The sequence below is a fragment of the Miscanthus floridulus genome, chromosome 17 (genome assembly GCF_019320115.1).
Source record: "Miscanthus floridulus cultivar M001 chromosome 17, ASM1932011v1, whole genome shotgun sequence".
NCBI lineage: Eukaryota > Viridiplantae > Streptophyta > Magnoliopsida > Poales > Poaceae > Miscanthus > Miscanthus floridulus.
This window is the reverse complement of record NC_089596.1, coordinates 7,073,375-7,096,474: the sequence shown is the minus strand read 5'-3', so window position 1 is coordinate 7,096,474 and position 23,100 is coordinate 7,073,375.

Sequence of the window (23,100 nt, the reverse complement as noted above, 5' to 3'; positions counted from 1 at the left end):
CACGGCACCCCGTTCCCCCATCGCGTCCATATCCCAAAAGAGCACGAAACACTTTAAGTGCAAATTGCAAAACATATGGGAAAACTTTGTAGTGCAACATCTGGATATAAATACTGCAACATCATAAAAAATATGCAGTGCAACATTGAAAAACATGTACTGCAACATCGAAAAATTATATACTGCAACATCGGGAATTATGTAATGCAACATTGAAAAAAATATGTAGTGCGACATTAAAAACATGTATTGCAACATCGAAAAAATATATACTGCAACATCGAAAATTATGTACTGCAACATCTCAAGTAGTAGTACTGCAACACAACAAAATCAACCATGAAACATGTAAATGGGAACATTCGAAAAACATCTATTGGAATAACCCAAAAATCCCATTGCAACATTCAAAAATCATCTGTTAGCAACATCTCAAAAAACCTATTGCAACATGGGAGAAAAACAACAAAAAACGTACAAACACCAAAAGGGATGGGTTCGAGGTGCAGGCTGCTCCAGCCCCTGGCCCCATTCACCTTCGAGTTCGCCGGAGAGAGGAGGGAATAGGACCCAAAGCTTGCTGGATCCCAAGCCACCACCATGTCCCTCAGATCTTAGAGGAGGAGGAGGAGGAGGGCTCAGATCCGGAGAAGGACCGACCTATCTCGTGAAAGGTCCTAATGGCTAGAGGAGGCTGAATAGCCTATAAAAATTTCTACAACAACACTTAAGCCAAGTGGTTAGACAATTATGAAGCGAAGCGAGTGTTGCGCTAGCCTACTCAAAATACAAGACTCCTATCCATAATTCTAGTTGCTATGGTCTCTATTTCACACACAAAAGGCTAAGTCACTACCACTAACTTAGTGAGCTCTCAAAGACTAACTAAAGAGCCTCATTAACCACTAGACAAGACACAAGCTAGCTCTCTAAACTAATTACACTAAAGAGCTTAGCTATACTAGGAATGTAAGTACAAGAGTGAGATAGTGAAGATATACCGCCGTGACAAGAGACAATCAATCAAACGCAATGAACACCAATGAAATTCTCGGAGACAATGACGACACAAAATTTTTCATCGAGGTTCACTTGCTTGCCGGCAAGCTAGTCTCCGTTGTGGTGATTCACTCACTTGGAGGTTCACGCGCTAATAGGCATCACACGCCTAACCCGTAATCGGGTGCCGCACAACCAACATAAGATGAGGATCACACAAGCCACGATCAATTCACTAGAGTATCTTTTGGCTCTCCGCCGGAGAAAGGTCAAGAACCCCTCACAATCACCACGATTGGAGCCAGAGACAAGCACCTTCCTCCGTTCGACGATCCTCGCTGCACCAAGCCGTCTAGTGGCGGCAACCACCAAGAGAAACAAACAAAATCTGCAGCGAAACACAATCACCAAGTGCCTCTAGATGCAATCACTCAAGCAATGCACTTGGATTCACTCTTAATCTCACAAAGATGATGAATCAATGATGGAGAAGAGTGGGAGGGCTTTGGCTCAGCTCACTAGGTTGCTATGTCAATAAAAATGTCCAAGAGAGTGAGCAAGAGCTGGCCATGGGGCTTAAATAGAAGCCCCCCATGAAATAGAGCATTTGGGTCATGTAAGTGACCGTCGGACTCACGGCCTCGGGGCGTCGGACCGTCCGACGGTTCGGTTCGACGCTAGTCTCAACCAGCCATGAGCTACCACGCATCCTTGTTCAAAGTCAGTTGACTGTTGCCACCAACGGTCACACGATCACGCTTACAACTCCATCGTCAGACTCAGCATCGGACGCATCGAAGGCCAGGGTCCGACGCCCATGATTTTTACACAGAGAGGGTCCAGAATGTATTTTTTTGTCGAACCCCAGTCCGATGCCAACCGTCGGACGCAACCCTCGGTCCGATGCCTCCACGCGCGCCGTGCCAGTTCCCGCGCAGAGGAACAGTGCACGCGTGTCGTCCGACGCCGCCGCGCTGCAGGGTCCGACGCTCCCGCGGCCAAGCCCCTGTGCAAGAGTTAGCCATCGGTCCAAGCCAGAGGCCGGCCCGATGCTCCAATGACCAGGGTCCGACACCCCTAGATCAACTCCAACTTCGCCACCCTTGATCAAATGTGCTAACCACCAAGTGTATTACCCTGTGCACGCGTGTTAGCATATTTTCATAAACATTGTCAAGGGTGTTAGCACTCACTAGAATCTAAATGCATATGCAATGAGTTAGAACATTTAGTGGCACTTTAATAACCGCATTTCACAATGAGTTTCACCCCTCTTAATAGTATGGCTATCTATCCTAAATGTGATCACACCCACTAGGTGTCTTGATCACCAAAACAAAATGGCCCTATCAAATTCACCTTTGCCTTGAGCCCATTTTGCTTTTCTCTTTCTTCTTTTCTAAGCCCAAGCTCTTGATCATCACCATGGCTATCACCACCATCATAATGATCTTCACCATTTGCTCCACCACTTGGAATGTGCTACCCTATCTCATGATCACTAGAGCAAATAGGTTAGCACTTAGGGTTTCATCAATTTACCAAAACCAAACTAGAGCTGTCAATCTCTCTCTTTTTGGTAATTGATGACAACCCTTTTACAAAGATATGAATTAAAATAATTTTGAATCCATGTTGCTTGTCCAAGCATTTTACCATGTTTAAAGGATATGGACAAGTTTTATGAACCCGAATTGGTAGCATTAATTAGTTCCCCCTATATATGTGCTAAGAGTTTGGATTGAAGCTTGCACATATGCATAGATTGGAAATGTGGGAGGGCAATGTCTACCAAATGATGCTAAGGTGTAAGAGATGGACCTTTGAAGTGTGATACCAATCGGAGTGCACCAATAATACCATCTTTAGCACCATCTATCGCACCCCATTTTTCAAAGAATACCAAGCGCTAACTATGTGCCTAGGATGTCCACACGACACATATAGCGACAAATATGGGGAATATCAAGAACAATGCTTTATTATATATCGAAACATAGTTACAACAAGACTTACATCTATTACAAAGCATAGCAGAAACTATTCTATATCTTCTCTTTGGGTCTCCATACTCCATAGGGACGGTTGAAAGGTCCTAATGGCTAGAGGGGGGTGAATAGCCTATTAAAAATTTCTACAACAACACTTAGAAAACCGGTTAGACAATTATGAGGTGAAGCAAGTGTTGCGCTAGCCTACTAAATTGCAAGCCACCTACCACAATTCTAGTTTATATAGTTTCTATCCACACAATGGCTATGTCACTACACTAAGTTAGTGTGCTCACAAAGGTTAACTCAAGAGCCATACTAACCAAACTAATAAGCTCTCATGACTAGCTACACTAAAGAGCTTGACAACTAGTTTACGGTAATGTAAAGAGAGAGTGGGCAAGATGGTTATACCAACGAGTTGAGGAATAAACCAATCAATCACAAGAATGAATACCAATGAAGACCAATCACCTCGGAATCAAATGATGTCACAATGATTTTTTACCGAGGTTCACTTGCTTGCCGGCAAGCTAGTCCTCGTTGTGGCGATTCACTCACTTGGAGGTTCATGCGCTAATTGGCATCACACGCCAAAACCCTCAATAGGGTGCTGCACAACCAATACAAGATGAGGATCACACAAGCCACAACACAAGATGAGGATCACACAAGCCACGAGCAATTTACTAGAATACCTTTTGGCTCTCCGCCGGGGAAAGGTCAAGAACCCCTCACAATCACCACGATCGGAGCCGAAGACAATCACCAACCTCCGCTCGACAATCCTCGCTGCTCCAAGCCGTCTAGGTGGCGGCAACCACCAAGAGTAACAAGCTAATCCCACAGCGAAACACGAACACCAAGTGCCTCTAGATGCAAATATTCAAGCAATGCACTTGGATTCACTCCTAATCTCACAAAGATGATGAATCAATGATGGAGATGAGTGGGAGGGCTTTGGCTAAGCTCACAAGGTTGCTATATCAATGCAAATGGCCAAGAGAGTGAAAGAGAGAATGAACCAGCCATGGGGCTTAAATAGAAGCCCCCATGAAAGAGCCATTGGCTCCTCAGTTCACTGAAAAACGGGGTGACCGGACGTGCCGGTCAGATCGACCGGCCACACCCTGCCAACATCCAGTCAATGGATGGCTGCCACGTCATCCCTCACTTCAAATGCTGAGCGCCCAATCTCAATGGTTAAGTCATGACCGGACGCAGCACAGTGCCAAGACCGGACACACCTTGGCCGAGTCTGGTAGTTTACAGAGAGGTTCCATTCACGACCGAATGCGTCAGTTAGATCATGACCAGATGCAGGAACCCAGCGTCCGGTCACTTCTAGTAAGGTTCCAGAGGTGGAAATTCACGACCGGACGTGTCCGGTCGGTCACGATCGGACGCAGCATCAGCGTCCGGTCCTTCTCCTCTTCTTCTATGCCGCCACGTCAGCGGGACTAGACGCACCCACTCCGTATCCGGTCACAAAGTGACCCAGCATCCGGTTGAAGACCAACGCCAGCGTCTTCGCTGCTTCCACTGACCGGACATGCCGGTCTAGTTGAGGCCAGCGTTTGGTCCACTCTGTGAAACCCTGTCTTTTCTATATAGGACGCCGGTGGCACCGTTGGACTGTCCACACTCTATGGGCAGACACTCTGCCGGTGAAGTTTCGAACCCTTGTTCCCAAGTGCTAAACACAATGTGTATCACCTTTGTGCATGTGTGTTAGCATATTTTCACAAACATTTTCAAGGGTGTTTGCACTCCACTAGATCCTAAATGCATATGCAATGAGTTAAAGCATCTAGTGGCACTTTGATAACCGTATTTCGATATGAGTTTCACCCCTCTTAATAGTACGACTATCGATTCTAAATGTGATCACACTCTCTAAGTGTCTCAATCACTAAACCAAAAAACTCCTAACAATTTCACCTTTGCCTTGAGCTTTTTGTTTTCCCTTTCTTCTTTTCAAGTCCAAGCACTTGACACTATGGCATCATCATCATCATGTCATGATCTTTATTTGCTTCATCACTTTGAATGTGCTACCTATCTCATGATCACTTTGATAAACTAGGTTAGCACTTAGGGTTTCATCAATTCACCAAAACCAAACTAGAGCTTTTAACAGTTGACTGGGGGAGCACTCGCCTAGTACTCATGGAACTTCACAAGAACTCTTCACTTGAACCACCATCTGGTACCCATCCAGGATTTTTGTTGATTGTAAAGTAAGTGTGAGCGCACCATACTCAACAAGTATAACAAAGGGGTTCTTGAAGGCTCAAAGGCTTGACACTGTTTGACTACGGTTAGCAATTTTAGTTGGTCATATTTTATTAAACCTGAGTCACTACTTTAGTGATAAACCAACCCATGTTGAAGTAATATTAGTCAATATTAACATCATTCCCAAACCATCCAAGTAACTACTAATCAAGAAGGATTCAGGCCGCTCGTGTCCGTGAGCACGACTGATATATTAGTTCAAAGAATTATGTAGAATTTGTACAACTTTACCCCCGAGCTATGATTCCCATATGCCAGGGGTCATGACTTCCATATCACCTCTAAGGAAGTGCGACAAGATTTCACTACGTAACCTTTCACTAGACACCCTAACTAGTCAGTAGCCGCTAAGGTTTTAGACGTCTAGTCGTAAGGAGCCCTCCTTCAGGAGTGTCACTCATGGTCGTGGCATAGCACACACCCTGGTAGGGAAAGAGTCATACCAACTAGTGCCCCCTCTTGCTCCTTTTGGTAACCACTAACAAGCTAGAGACATACAATTACTTGATTAAGACCAGAGCCATGTGATACTCATGGTTGTACAGTACCTCCTAGGTGGCTGCTTCAGGATTAAGTCCTTAGGGAGAGGAATCTAGAGCACTCGAAACCCCGTGCTCTAGCCCCTAGTCCATGCTGCTAAAAAGCACCATTTTATCACATCGCATGTATCATAAATCAAGTTAAATTAATAGCTTGGTTCTGCGTAGCAGCAACTATCCAACATGCATACCAACCTATAGGAATCAAGGATATGTGGTACAAGAATCATCTAGATAAAGTCCTTATTGGCATTTAAAATTAGACACATGCATATGTATGAATTAAACATTGTTCATAGGTACAAGGAAGCCTTTGTTACACTTGCCTCAAATAGTGTTGAAACTTGTCCAGCTTTCCTTCTGGATCATCCTTGTATAGATTCTTCTAACGATAGCAGCAATCATCACAAGCATCATAGACAAACCTAGGAACAATACATCAATCATTACAAAACAACATATGAAGGTTTTTAAACACATAAGAGGGCTTGTAACTACGATCGTAGAGCGCAAAAACAACTAAAACAAGACGGTTTAAAATATATACAAGATCAATGTATAGACTAGGAGGTTTTGAGAAATGATAGGAATGAAATAAACATGATGGATATAGGCTATCTTGGAAGATTTGCAAAGCACAAGGATTTTTAGATTCAATGTAGATGATCAGGGACTCGTATGTAAGATGGTCATGTCATTGATAACAATGAAGTGAACATAAGCATATTTAGAGTAGATCACATTTGAGGGGATGTGCTAGACTTGGTGGAAGAGAGCGTATACATGTTGATGACTGGACAAGAGTGAGATGACATGTTCATGACTGACCCAAGGTGAGCTATCAAGGTTTATAACTAGGATGATACTTTGCGGTGGTTATGTGGTGTAGGAGAGTTGTTGATTTTGTACAACTTGCGTAGGACGAGTGGATAGGTTGATGATTAGCTCATGAAAGAATGGCACCATCATAGTCATGTCGGATTATATGGTACAATATTCGCAAGACGATTGATCTCTGGCTATAGAATGTGATAAGGAAAAGGTGGGGGTGGAGGCTGGGATGGCTGGAAATTGTCTAGCATGATCCAAGGATACAAGGCTAGCGAGTGCACTAAACATATATATGGCACACACTCTTCTTATTCCTTGAGGATATGATGGTGATCTTTTGGATATCTATAGGATAGACGTGAGAAATACCATGAGAAAATGGTGCACTAAGATGGCCATTAGATCAACGGAGAATAGGACTATAGTGGCCGGTGCACAAGCTGAAAATGCTCAACAGTGGAAAGCAGTGGTTGTGACCATCAAAAGGCAGGGCCACACTCAACTTCTGGACATGGAACTCAGTGGGGTCATGTGCAACTACAAAACACATAATCACATTAGAGGGTTCTGCGATCCGGACAATAATTTAGCGGGGAACGTAGCAAAATTCTAGTGCATCCAGGACGTGCATGTTGGCAGACAGCAGGGGTTATGAGCAGCAAGGGCTTGGCAATAGCAACACCAAATGGTGATCTATTTTGTGGGAATGTTGAGGACTATATGGAGTATGAGCAAAAGAGCATGGTGGTTTGACCATCTGTGAGCCAGGGAACGCGAACACAAAGCGAGTGGCATGGCTGATTTCTGAACAGCAGGAGTAGCAGATACTACGGCCTCAATATCTCGGCCATCGTGGATTGCATAGACGAACCAACTTGTGGAATCATGTGCAGGGATATAATGAACATGTAGATTTAAGGGCTTGGTGATTTGGGCATCGGATTAGCAGGGAACGCCAATGCCATGCAGAGGGGTGCAGCAGCCAGGGCAGTAGAGCAGGGAACACGGAGACGATGATATCTCCAGAATCTGAACTCCTATGGCCAAGGAAGTTTACAGAGGTGTGTGCAAGGATGATATCTACACTGTGGTAAAAGGTTTTGATTATTTGGATTGTGGGTTAGAGGGGAACACGATCGCTTGACTGGACTATGTGGCTGCTGGCATGGCAGGAGCAGCGAGCATGGCAACCTCAGTATCTCCAACGTAGAAGATCGTATGGCCGATCCATCTTGCAAGGAGATGTGCAGCTATGTGATACACATCGTGGTTGAAGGGTATGACCGCTGGAGTGGCCAATCATCGGGAACGTGCATGCCAACTGCAGCAGCGTTGCTGCGGGGCAGCAGGGACCGCGAGCACAAAAAGGATGATATCTCGTTCATCTTAGATTCTATAGCCATGAAATTTCGCAGAGGCGTGTGCAAGTATATAAATGATGTTATAGTCAAAGGATTCATCATAGAGCTTGTTGGATCAAAGGGGAACGCCATTGCCGTCAACAGCAGCATTGCTGGACGCAGGGACAGCAGAGCATATCGCTTGCAAACCTCGCCAAAACTCGATTAAACTTGATTGATGATTCATGATTAACAACAGAGGACATGTATACAATATGGGGAGATGGGAGAGGGCCTCACATCATGGTTAGTAGCAGTTGGAGATGAAGTTGATGGCAGGCATCGATGACGGGTGAAGACATGGCCTGCGATCAACGGGACAACACCAATTCCTCTTCGGAGATGATCTACGCCACACGAGAGATCAAATAGATGGATGAGATGGGATTGAGCAGCAAGATCAGAGAGGGAAGATGGAGGGACGACCTTACTGCTGTGAGGGTCAGCGACGGTGGCAGTGGCGAGATGTACGGCGGTCGACGAGGCAGCAGCGATTCTCCTCGGAGATGATCTGCGATGTGTGAAGGAGATCAAGAGGTGGATGAGAGGGGCATGGACTGAATAAACAGAGAGGGAAGAGGGAGGGCATCCTTACCATGGTTGCTGCCCACATTCTCTGTACAGAGAAGGATGGCGACAACAGTTTTTCCCCCTCGATGTATTGAGGCTTCGCGATGAGGGATGCAGCGGCAAAACCAAATTTGCAGCAGCGGGGCTCTCTGTTTTGATGTAAAGGAGGAAGAGGGAGGAAGGGGCGGCCATGGCAATGGTTTATGTCCTCTTCTTCACATGCAAGAGAGAGGGATGCCCAAGAGAGATCATCAGGGAGAGGAGGACAGCAGGGATGAAAAGGAATTGTAGGGGGCAAGGGGGTTCCATCTATAGGAGAGGGAGGGAGGAGATGAAGGGGAGGTGTCCTGCTTGTGCGTGAGGGAGGGGGAGATATTGCTGCAGTTTTCTGCATGGATGCATGCAATTGAATAGAAACAAAACTGATGGAGTAAAATGGGTGCTATCAAGATAGGATTGAAGAGAGGTGTGTGACCAAGGGAATTAAGGGAAGAAGAATTTGATGCTGCTGTTTTTGCATGAGATGAAAAGGAAGATGCGCCATGGGGAAGAGATGTGCTGCTGTTTTGTGCATGCAATTGAAGAGGAGGCAAGTGAAGTAGGTGATTAAGGAGGAGTATTATGTATTGCTATTATTTTTGCATGAGGGAGGGATGAGGTGGTCGGCATGGAGAAGAGATGTGCTGCTATTTTAACTTCTTGATGCATGCAATTGAAAGGAAAAGAGAACAAATGAAGAGTAAAGGAGCACTATTGGGAGGGGTGGGTCTAGGAAATTAAAAGAAGGAATTCTTGCATCTAGTTTTGCATGAGTAGTAAGGAGGCGTGGTGCGGCTTAATGAAGTGGCCGGCCATGGGGAGGGCTATTCCTTTCCATGCACTTCAATAGAGTTGAGAAAGGAATATTAGAGAGGAGTTGTGATGAAATAAAGAAGGGAAATTAATGTAGGAAAAATGGGATGTGCTGATATTCTTGTATGGGAAAAAGAGAAGAAGGTGACACTAGTGTAGAAGAGGAGAGGGGTAGCATCTTCACGTAATATTGCTGCTTCATGCATGCAAGTGAAGAAAAAGAAAAACTGATGGAGTAAAGGGTGTTGTTAGGAGAGCATTAAAGAGAGATTGAAGAGAGGCAAGCAAAGGAGGTAAGGCCAGGGAATTAAGAGAGTAGGCATTAGATGTTGTTGTTATCTTTGCATGGTGAGAAGAGGAGGGGCGACACCATAAGAGAGGGCTGCATCTTCACGTGAAAGAGAGGGGTAGGGGCAGCCAGGAGTTGAGAGAAGGGAAGGGAGGTGTGTTGGGCTGATCCAAACTTGGCCCAAAGGAGAAAACACTCAGGTTGATCTGTTAGCGAAAAGAGGAGGTGGGGTTGGTCCGAAAGTGGACTAATATTATGGATTTGTAACAATCCGAGTTCGTTGCAACCTAGGCAACCGTTTTGATTTATCAAAAGGAGTCAGTCACCAACCATCAGTGAAGACTTGCAACGTTAAACGCAACACTCGACATCGAGAACATCCATTCAATGACTTAGTCAATTCAGCAAAGATAGGGAATACCGGACCGTCCACCAGTACACTAGACCATCCGATAAGAGTCAGGGCAGAACAGAGCTAAGTGGAAATTAAGTTGTTTCTTATTTATGGACTTGGACCCACATGTCAGCATGAGTTGAGATACTTCACCGGCTGAAGGAGCACCCTCTCACTCACCCTCTCACCTATTCACTCATTTGCAAACGCCCTCTCTCTCTACCTCTCAAGAACAAGGAAGAACCCTAGAACTAGAGAGAGAAAGGAATGAAGAGAAGATTGAAGGAGGAAAAGAGGAAGAAGAAGAGAAGCATCAGCACCTCCCCATGGATTCCATCAACCTCTTCAATATAGTCATGGTGAGCTCAAGAGAGCAGCTCCCATTTTGTGAATTTTCCCCAAAGTAGTTAATGTGTGGTTTTGATGGAGGTTGGAGATGATGGAAGCTTGGATAGAACGAGAGTTGGATCTTCAATCCTCAGGCTATGAAAGCTCTTGATCTTGTAGCCAAGGATCTCTATCTCAATCTCAAGGTTTATCTCTCATCTCATGAGTTTTGGTTTAATCCCTAAGCCTTGAACCACACTTAGTGAAACTAGCTTATAACCCAGCCATAGTGAGCCTAGTAAGCCACCTAAACTACCATAGGAATGTTTGGCACATGCAAGATGCACAACTCCACAAATCTAAGATTGAAGCCTAGGATTACCTTGGAGCATATGTTCTGTCGCCCGTGTGATGGAGTGTCCGTCAAACCGACGGAGTATCCATCAATCCGTAGGAAACCACCAAGGAACCTTATTCCTTATCAGCTTAGCGTAGCGGAGCGTCCATCACCCACATCAGAGTATCCGTTGAATTATAGAGAGCAGTAACCCAGCAACCCAAGAACACCCAGTTCATACCGGAGCATCCATCGATTGACCGGACTATCCGATGTGGACCGAGAACCCTAGAAGTGCCTAAGTCCCAAACCTATCAGAGTCTCCATGAACTCCACAGAGCGTCCGACGATCAGTACAAAGCTAGACCAGAGACAACCCATCTCGATATCTAGTATAGCGGAGTGTCTATCGGTAGAACGGAGTGTCCGCCAGTCACAGGAAGAGTGAGTTAGCTTAAGCAACCTACTCGAGTAACCAACCTACACCCAAGAGAGCTTAGTCATACCCAATGCAGTAGTAGAGCCACAGTTAGATGTCGCTCCTTAAGTTCTAAGGTAGTAACCTAACCCTATTCACCCATGTTCCTCCTCATCGTTCCGATCGTCGATGTATCCCTTAGACGATCTTTCATATCCTTTAAGGAACGTGCATGAGCCTTCGTTGTTAGCTTCTAGATGTCTGGATGGCAACACCATCAGGCAGGCACCCCACTATTATAAACCCTACTTTGGATACTTATCAAGTTGCATTATGAGATATGCATTACATGTAGTCTTGGATAATGATCACTCATAACCTACACCTAGAGTAGCTTAATAATCTATAGAAGCCTCTCATCTAAACAATGGGAATGGGAACGCTTAATGCTTATTGCTTAGTTGCTTGGGCAATGGTAGAAGTCGAGCATGAGAAGGGAACTCATACTCGCGCGTGTAGGATGTTACACCTAGATAATTAACTACTAAAATCAATGAGGGTACAACTTGACTTACCTAACTAATCTGGCTAAAGACTAATATCCCTAATATGGTAATCTTGATGATAACTTGGATATCTTGCTCAAGCGAGGGGTAGGTCATTGTGAGTGTGGGATCTCAATCGACGTAGCTCGTGGAGCAGTAAGGACCGTGTATTGGGATACGTAAGTCCGAGTAACCACCCGTACAGACCACATGTCGCGGATGGGGTCGACAAGCCAAGTAACTAGTTGCGACCTATTTATCCGTGAAACTAGCAAGGGGGGTGGCGTCGGTCGGGAATGTCCGAGACATTGACCAGGCTCCCGCTCAAACCTTTCATGTGATACTCGGGCCAAATTAGGGAAAGGTTGGAGACGTGAGGCAACCCTTATCTCCAGTGCATGAGATATGGAGGTTCATCCCATTTCTCTGTGTGGGTACAGTTGTACACCTCTGCAGAGTCTTGAAAGCTTAGAGTCCCTCGGGACGGAACTATTCGATTGTTTTTTCTTTCTATACCCATGGTAGCATGAACTATGGACGATGAGCACCTTTGTTATAATGATGAATACCTTTACTTGCGTGTTGAGCATAGCATGTCATAATCTTAATGAACATCATTGCTTTCCGCACTTATACAAATACCCGATAACTACCCTATGCATCCACCAAATACTATATGTTGGAATTAAGTCCTGCGAGTACACAATGTACTCACGGCGTTGCCGTTAAATTATTTTGCAGGAACGCTATAGATCGATGGAGGTTGAGTCTCCATCACCGCTGCCTAGTAGCATCAGGGAAGGGCGACCCTGAGTATGCTACATGTTAACTCCGTAGTCTTGTTAGAGCAACCTTGAGTGATTACTTTAGAATGGATTCTGGATCTTGTCCATTGGTTGGACCGGATCGTGTAATTTATGTAAACTCTATCTTGTAAGCTTTTCTGTATAAATTGTTTGAGCATTATCCATTAGATGTGTCGGTTTGGTATGTGAAATGCTGCGTGCCACTCAACCTAATCATGAAGAGGAGTTGCTTAGTTCGCTCCTGGGGGCCGCGCGATGTTGTTTTGCTTAAATTGAGCATGTCAAGTGGATGCACTCGATTTAGGTGAAGTATCGCGCCAGGCACCCCACAGATGCAGTATCGGAGCAATGGTTCGCTTGCATGCACAATCCACCTACTAAACTATCACCAACTAATGTGTAGTGTTCAAGGAATTTGAGTAAAACTTGGAATTCTACCAACCTAGGGTTGAACACTAGAAGTTAATGGTAACCCTCTTCTGATTAGTTGCTCTAGATGATCACCTATGTCAATTAGAATGTTAATCATCCAAGCATTTTCGAAAACAAAAAGGAGTTTGTAAAGGTTTGTGAACATCAGCCCGGGCAGGAATAGTAGGATACTCCAAGTGAGAAGTGGTCTACCGTAGTCGCCTTATGCGTAGTATGTCTCGGCGGTAAAATAGCTTGAGAGACGTTAGCGATCCCTATCTCTCTTATCCTTGGATACCTATCTCATTTGTGCTCTCCAATTTCTCTAGAAGTCTAAGAATAGCCTATTATCCCTTATCATGCCCTCAGAGGAAGTTTGGCCGAATCTCCCTAGAACCCCGATCTTATCATGCAGCAGTAGAAGCAACCACAAGCAATTGAGAGCCACACAAGGTACAAACATCCATGAGAACCAGAACAACGAAGTACCGACCCAACGATAAACACTAGTTACCACGAGCTCAACCATAGAGCAAAGGAAGTTTAGAGCATCCCAACCTCGTCACAAAGGATGCGTCATCGACAAGTTACTTGTTTCTACCACAACATGGTACCAACACGAGTGCCCTCAGCACTAAGTCTTAGGAGACATTAACAGAAAAGTTCAGTTCGGACACAATGGATAGAAAACAAGGTCATTAGAGCCTCCCACTTATCCAGCAGATGGTAGTTGAGTGAAGCCGTCAACCTTGAACTCCACGACGGCGAGAAGCGCCATGACCACGATTCCTACGCCGACCACGACGAGCAGCAGGACCGACAAGGGACGCACCTGTAGAAAGCAAATGAGTAGCTTAGATCAAAGGAATAGGAGTTCTGCCTATAGAAGACAAGCCTTGAGACCTACTCAAGAATGTGGGATCTCTCAAAACATGGTAAATGATTTCAGTTGGAACCCAAGAGGAATGAAAGACTAGGAGATTACCTGCAACAGTGGAGCTAGAAGCGGAAGCATCACCGTCCGTCCTTAGCAAAGGCGGCACCATTGTAGGTGACACCGGACAGTCGTAGAGAATGACCTTAGATGGGACCAATCCTACACAAGTGCTCATGAGTAGTGAAAGGCCGAAACATTGTTCCAAACTAAAGTTGAAATGAGGACCATATAGTATGAAGGAAAGGTAAAAACGGAGGACATACCTAGAGAATGGAGCCTCAGAATCCCTAGCACCACTGGAGACGAGTCTTGTGACAAGTAACGCTCCTGACTAGGAAATGGTATGTAAACCTCATGAGTGTCCTCACAAGCACCATGAAAGTCCCTGACGGTGCGCAACTCAAGGGCCATGATGTACGGCTGCAGGATCAGTGGAGCATCCACGTCCTTCTTACATTCTAGCATCTGATTCACCATCTAGTCCAGCATGTTGAGTGGTTCACCAGATAGCATGGCATTGACTATCTCCATGGAAGGCCACTCCATAGCACGATCATCCCACCCAACTGTAGGCACAATGGTATGCCTTAGGATCTCAAGAATCACCTTGGGAAGCCTCCTCAAGTTTCCTCGAGGACCATACTCGGTTGTTTTCAAATAGCGAAAGCAAGCTACCTCATCAGCTCTCAAATTTGGAAGATGGGAAACCAATTTGCCCCGTTTCATGCCATGATAGCTCAACTACACCACAACCGCAAGATCTTTGAAGGTAGCCTTGAACTTGGATGTGCCAGTCATCCACATGAGCTTCTCCTTATCGGCATGGACCTCCAACGAGGCATAGAACTGCCGACTAACAGCCTCATTCCAGTCCTGCCGGAACCCCAAGACCTTTGCCTAGCCCATAGCTTTGAGAGAAGCAACTAGACTATTCATGTAATAGAAGATCTCAAGACAGGGCCAACTCAACCATGTTGTTCAGTATGCATTGGCCTCGTATCAATGCCACCATGATACAACCTGTACTGACTAAAGCTCTCAAAGAAGGGAGTTGGAGAATCCCTTGCTTGTCAAAAGTGCCTAGACAATGTTGAATTGCTGAACTCAGCTACAACCTAGCGGTAGTGATCCCTCAGAATAGTAGCCATGTCCATTGGGAAGATGTCATCATCGTCACTCTCATTCAAAACAACCAACCCAGATGTCCTCTCCACCCAATTTCTTGGACCCGCACCAGACCTCACCAAACAAAGGAATCGAGGACTAATGACATGTAGATATCGAAAGGAAGCCAGAGCTAAGCGATCCAAGGAAGACCGACTATAGCCGGTTAGAAGGGAATTAGAACAAACAAGGAAGGAACAAATCTTAAGCAAAAATGAATACAAGTGCAATACCTAGTAGCAACATAACCTACATCATGTATACAAGCTATACCACATGAGTCAAGAACATCTACAAGTTTGGGTAAAGATTGGAGTATGTCGGAACAGACTCAGCACCGGGTAGGTACTGATGGTGTATCTATCATGCCCATAGATCATCTGAGATGCAACAAAGAGAAGACTTAATACTACTAGAGGAGTAGTCTGTCAGCACCGGAGCATTCCGTTAGATTGTCAGAACCTTTCGTCAAACTCCAAAAAAGACACAGAGAAACACCAGCAGCTACAGACTAACCCTCAGAATGTCCATGGATCGTACAGGCTATCCGCCAAGACCTTAAGCAATATGAATGTATCCGTCAGCGAGTGACATGTGTTACCGAAACTCTCCGCTAACCCAATGGATTGTCCGATGAAGTCACAAACAAGAATTGTGAGCCCAATGACTGCAAGGACTAAGAACCCTCGAATCTTCTCAGTCAAGCAACATCACTTCACCAAGGCAGCACAAAGGAGCCACCAAAAATACTTTCCCAACACCCTAAGCTGACTTGATGATAACCCTAACCAATGCATGGAATGGAGTAACCCTAACTTAGAACCAAGGGAGAAGAGAAGTGCAAAGGAGAAACAAGGAGTAAAACCTACCTCCTCGCCATGGAAGTCACACGTGGAAGCTTGGGAACCACCCACAAGCAGCTAGAGCACATCTCAGACTTGAAGATGACACAGGCGGCGATGGCGTGGGCGACAACGATTGTTGGTATTTATAAGTGCAAATAGAATATGAAGGATTCCAGAAGCGCATAGAATACCATTGTAGCATTTTACCGGGAGTATTCTAGGTATCGTTATTTATATTTTACCATAGGGAAATAATGGAGTAAAGATTATTGAATATCGAAGGAGTATCTATCAGTCAACATACCATCATAGCTAGAGCAAGGGGTAAAGGTAATGATAAGAATTAAGGATAATGACACTCAACGGATAGATCACTAAGATAATGTAAACTAGTCAACTCGGGAGAACAACGGGTGAGGTAGATTCCTATGATATTCTTATTACATGGTCAAAGTACTAACTCTACTCTTGTGCACTTTGGGACGCTGCTTAGACGGTAGAGCACCCACAATAGATAACTCTACTGACGCGACTACGGTCCTACAATTTGAGAACCTGTTCAATTTGGAGTGGACTACAAAGGATAGACAGGACTGTCACCTCCCACTGCTACCACTCAACCAGAGAATAGGGTGCACTCACAGGCAGAGCATCATATAAGCACCATGCTTACATGAGACTCGGCTACTTAGCCCAATCGATAAACTATAGCAAGCTAAGCGCTCTATGAACCCGCACACACAAGTATGCTTACTTTGAATATATATATATATATATATATATATATATATATATATATATATATATATATATATATATATATATATATATATATATATATATATATATATATATATGTATGTATATTCAAAGTAAGCATAGGCATGTAGATAAGAATATGATAAATTGATAACAAGTCTTACAAGATGTAGAAGTGAAGATACAAGGCTTTGCCGAGCCTCCAAGACTAGATCCAGAACTTGAGCATGAGCCCAACTCGACCCTCACTCCCGAGTTACTAATCTACTACATTGGAGAGCTCTAGACCTAATCCTCCTGGTGTGTGTTGATCTGAATGAGTGATATGAATTAGGGTTTCCGGGGGATAGCTCTAGGGAGGGGGTAGAGGCTGCTATATATGGGGGCGCATGGCACCCTCCCCCTCTTAGTTAGCCGCATTGGTACTAAACTTTTCACCATATCTCATTAAAATACACATAGGCCTTTATGGGCCAAATTTTGAATTGGGCCCAATTAATCCCGTAGCTCATGATGTGGAGTTTTTCTTTTATTTGCGAAATTTATATCTCTTCATTCTGATCTCCAAATATAGCAAATAATATATCCGTTTCGATCAGCTCGATGAGCTCTTTGCAATGGTGCTCTCCAATTCACCATTTGATATAGTTTTGTTCTGTGAAAAATTAAATATCCTGCGAGACAAATGAGAGCACCAAACTCATAGAACTTGTTAGAATCAAACCCTATAACTATATTTGGTGATGGAATTAAGTATATATACATGTTATGTTGACGGTTTATAATTGTTGTTAGTGACTGTCAACAACCTCCCCCAAGCTTAACCTTTGCTAGTCCCTGAGCAAAGCCAAACTCAGCAATAGATCAGGAGTTGGTACAGTGCTTTTACTCTTCAAAAGTACACATGTGTTCAATAAAAAAATTTCCTCTGGATTAGAATAAACTGAGCTAACTTTCAAACTTACCCATATTACTTTTAACCTTGGGGCTTCTTAGACTTCACTTGGGTCTTGAGCAATTGAAAGACAGAACAATTAAGTCAAGCACTATATCTCAAGTTCTTTGTTCAACCATTGTTCTAGAGTTTTTATAAATTTTCAAAATAAAACTCAGAGATTCCATTGTATGACACTCTCAAGTCTCTCAATATATGTAGTATTTGTGGATCCTCACCAAGGCAATAAAGATGTTATGCCCTTTCTCTTCCTACCACTAAGGCTTATATGGAGTTCATAGGTAGGGAGAAAATTAGAGCATACTTACAATGCATATATTGTAAAGTCAAACCTTGGATCCAAAGAGAGTTGAGTCATATAATCAAATCAAGATGTGCATGTGTGTGGATGTATGGTGGATATATATGGTGGCTAACCTAATTCTACTTTGCACCTTGAAAACATATCTCTCTTTTGAAACTTGGAAACATTTGCTAGAGAGCAGGGGCTATCTTATTCATCTCTTCTTTTTTAGGCGGGCATCTGAGTACCCATTGTTTTAGATATCTCGGACACTTGTCCTTTTTTCTCAACTTTTTTTTCTTTTCTTCTTCTTTTTTTATGAATAACTTTTGTATAGCCCCATGCCTCTTTTCCGCAACAAAACTTTTGAGAGATAGCAACAAGAACTTGGAGCATTTATTCGGTGGATGGAAAACCTAACAAACATGTTTTTATGTTCACTCCCAGTGTAGGAGTAAAACATTTTTGGGGTGGATCTAAATGGAAAACTTGTTTTTGCGTACTCCCAGTGTAGGAGCAACATATATATGTGGTGTGTACGTGATCTTGATTTTAAGAGCATGACAAACCTTTCATAAGGGTCAACAAAGCTTGACAAAACTCAATGCAAAAGCAAGCAGCATATATGAGTGACAGTTTTCCGAGCCTAAATAACATGTATGGCTCTGGTGGAAATTCAAGCTTTGTCATACAGGAACTCATCATGTAGCATTTTTGTGTTTTTTAAAAGATAAATCTCCAGAACTTTAGTGTCACTTGGAACAAGATAAACATCAGCTCAGACCTTCTCATATCATATCCGTCAATTACCTAGATTTAGATCAAGCATATGCTACCCATGAGTTTCAAGTTCAGAGTAAATCCTTATATCAAAACAATCTTATCCAAAACTCGGTAGAATTCAAGGCTGAAAACTAGGTACTTGAAAAGAATTACAACAGAGCAACTATTCATCATTTCCATTTTTAAGAGATTATCTTTAGAGTCCCTTTTTATTTATTTAGCTCTTAAAAGAAATTAAAGCAAACTAGACATACTCTTTTTATTTTGTTTTCATTTTTAGTTCACGTATTATAACTATATATATTTTTAGTTATTCACCTTTTTTTAAACAAACTAAGAATAATAAAAGAAAAAGAAATACTTATCTAGATACATGGGGGATGCCTTCTCCCCCAAGCTGGTTGTCGTGGTTGCTCAATGAGGTGGCCGAATGTGGAGTTGCTGGAACAGAGCCTCCCAATTTTGATTTTGTTGTTGCTGAAAGCTGGCCATCTCCTGTCCCATGCTTTCCTACCATTGTGTATGATTATGTAACATACTTTGGATGGCAGGTGTCCTCTCATCAATGGTTGTGAGCTTGTTGTCAAATTTAGAACTTCCACTTGTAGAATTTGGGGATCGACTCCCCCACACTTTACTCGAAGTGTGTTCTTTTCATAAAGACAAGGTAGAGATCAAGTGCATAGGCTCTGTTGGTGGAAAAACACCAACAGAACCAAAACTTTATTTACTCTTCTCTAGCCTTAGGCACATTGAATCATGATAGAGCTATTGTTATTTGCATTATTTATTCTTATAACTGGGTGATAAGATTAGAAGGATGTAGCATTTGACTGTGACAAAAAGAGTGGAGTTGCTTAACCTATGGAAGGATTGTTGTCACACCCAGTTTTATGAACAAAACCAGACTTGCCATATGTGTGCACAGGAAGTCCACACATACAATAACAAAATAGAGGATATCAGAAACAATGTTATATAGCGGAAACATACTTATAATTAACACTTACATCAGAGTATAGCGGAACGGTTACTCATGTTTTCTTCAGGCTCCAACTTCACAGGGACAGCTGACTGGGGGCTACGTATGACAAGCACTTCTGATAGTATCCTGAGAACTCCTTCGTTGTCTTCACCAATCTTCTGAGCAACTTTTACTAGAGTCTGGGGGTGTGGGGAAATAGCAAGGGTGAGCACATGTCGTACTCAGCAAATATAACATGGGGTTCATGAGGCTCAAAAGGTCGACACGGGTTTACTGCGATTAGCTTTTAGTGAGTCATAATTTTAAGCAATTGAGTAGCAACAAGTTTAACATAAGCCCCAAATAACCACATGATCAGGTAAACATGAATAATGAATACCATAAACAAATCATCATTAGTGATCATCTATTCCGTAAGAGTTCCAAGGCCGCTCGTGACCATGAGCACGGCTGATATACTAGTTTTACACTCTGTAGAGGTTGTACACTTTCACCATGAGCCATGATTTACCCTTGCGCCCGAGGTCACGAGCCTCTTGACCCACTACCAAGGAAGGTCGGCAGGGTTCACTATGAAGTCTTTCAAAGGTTCGTCTAACAAGTTAGGGCCGCTAGGTTTCTGTGCCCTGCGAATGTAGAGCTCCCCTTTCGAAAGGCACACTCACGCAGAAGTACTCTTAGGAACAGAGGCCGCACTACACCCAACCTAGAACACACCCCTCTTGTGCTATAAAGGTAACCACTAACAAGCTAGAAAAGGTCCTCATACTTGACTAAAGGCAAAGCCATGTAGCACTCATGGTTGTACTGTAAGTCCTGGTTGACCACTTACAGATAAGTCCTTAGGGAGAGGAATCTAGAGCATCACAAAAACTATGCTCTAGCCCCCTCGTTCCTTGTTGCTAAAAAGCATCTTTTAGTGTTTATTACATATTCCATTAGTCAAGTTACAAGATCATGATTTCAGTTGAGCACTCCCAATGCAATACCCCATAGGTGACAAGGAATCCAAGATATCAAATGGCTAGGAAAATTACTATGGTTGTCAAGGTAGACACATGCATATGATTAAGTTGTTAAAGTGAATAGGACAACAAGGATGATCCCATGCTATACTTGCCTTAAACACTTGCTCAACTCTCATACCATCAGCTTTCGGTCATCACCTTCTGATCTTCAGCGTCCAGAAACGGTTCTCGTCTACTCGTAGAAGCACCACACATAGGCAATCATACAAGCAACAAATAAAAGCAACTAAGAATAGCAGAGCAAGAGCTTTAAAACAGCGTGCTAAGAGAGAACTCGCTGCTACGATCGAGAGAACGCAAGAAACGCCGATAACGGAACTATCATTAAAAAGAAATGACTAATGGGAGTTTTATATTATAAAAGAAAAGAAAACAACTACAAGCTTGATTTATTATAATTAAACAAAACCATTGAAGAGTTATTAATTCAGATTAGACAAATTAAATTTTAATACAAAAGCTGAGTTAAAACAAGTCAAGTTTTATTTATAAATATTATCGTATAGTTTTAAGCAAGTTAGATTTTAACTTTGCAAAATAAAGTAACATGTCAGATCATTTATTCAAATTATACATGGTGCGTGTTTACACTAACCAAATTATTATTTACAAACATATTTATGTTGCTATTAATCAAGTTAACAGTGGCGCACAAAAAGATGATTGTTAATCTCCATGTTGTTTTTAATTTGGAAAGCAGTGTGAACAGAGATTAGTCAAAATTAATATTTAAACTAAAAATTTAGAAAACATGAAGCGTGTTAAACTTCGTTGTCATACAGTAGACTACATCGATTCCAACACGACACAGAAAGAATAGATTAAAGCGGGGCTAAAGCGATTAAGATATGATGAAAATAAGATAACGGCAATGATGAACATATATAACTACAGAGACTAAGTGGCAGCCTGAGCAGCTCCACGACCGTATATGAACGGAACAATTTCTTGACTGAGGAATAAATAGAGAATGATGATTTATTATGCATGAATGACAAGGCATGACATCAGCACAATATTTGATCACTAAAATAATGGACAATGAGGTGATGCTGACCTTTTATTAATCGGCCATCAGGAGTTTGCTAGTGATGTAAGCAACAACGTTGGTGCTGGTTCTGAGCAACGACAACTTGCAAGACTACAGCACAGATATAGCTCGGTTTGCAGGTGAGCGAGTCAAGACTTGTGGCCGCCGGCTTGTTTTGTTGGAGATGCATGGATCGACAAGTGGACAAGTTCAGAGCAACTCCTATGATGGAGGGATGACATCAATAGAGTAGTCTGTGCATGATTTAGGGCACACGGTTTCTCAATATTGAATACATGGGGAAAGAATAGTAACCTTGTGATCATTTTGGTAAAGGAAAGATCCTATTTGCTGACCCTAGGCGATGACTACTTGCTCGCATGTGCACTGCAGGAGGATTTTGGCTTGTTCATGTGCATGTAGACGTAGGCATGCATGGTGCTTGCAAGTTGCGTTGACAGCACGCCGGACACGAAAGCTCACGAGTGGTGGCCGGTCTTACAGAAGATGCAGGCTCGGCTTTCACGCGTTGGCAGCAAGCCCTGGTGGCTCGATCCTACACGAGCGGATTGACCCCGGGATGGCGTTGCAGTGCTGCTCAGGCGACGACCTCCTCTAGATGACGGTAGACGTGCGGACTGGATCTTCCAGCGGCGCTGGAGATGAGCTCCACATGGACAGAGAACACTCCAATGGCAGATCGACGGTGGCACGAAGCTAGGACGAGACAGCTGAGGGGCGCAGGGGACGTCGCTGCATAAGAGTTGGCCGGAAAACCGAAGAAAGCCTTGTCATCCATGGAGTTCCTTCGCGGAAAGTTGACCGGAAAAAGGAAAATGAAGGGGAAATGGTCATACGGTGGTGGATTGATACAAACAAAGATGCTAAGATGTAGAGAACGAAGAGAGGTACCTTGTGATGGCGGGGACTCACAGGAAGAGTCATCGGAGTAGGCCGACGATGACATGACAGGAAGAGAGAAAATTGTAATTTACTACACGAGGAATTTTCCAAACTAGGGGCTCCCCTTACGGTAGTTTTGGTGTGCTTTGCCCAAGGGGTTGGTACATATATATAGGGAGAAAAACTCCCCACATCCACGTTAACTAGCGATATGGTACTAATTGGCGTTGCACCGTCCACCTGCACTAATAGTCCTAAATAAACATTAAAGCTCATTAGTAAATAAAGACATGTGCCTTTAGAATTTATTAGGATTATTGCACATGAGCTTTGGGCGTTGGAAAAAATGAGGGATTTATTATTTTCGGAATTAATTAATTTCATGGATAAAATAATTTCAGAAAAGTCTAGAATTATTATT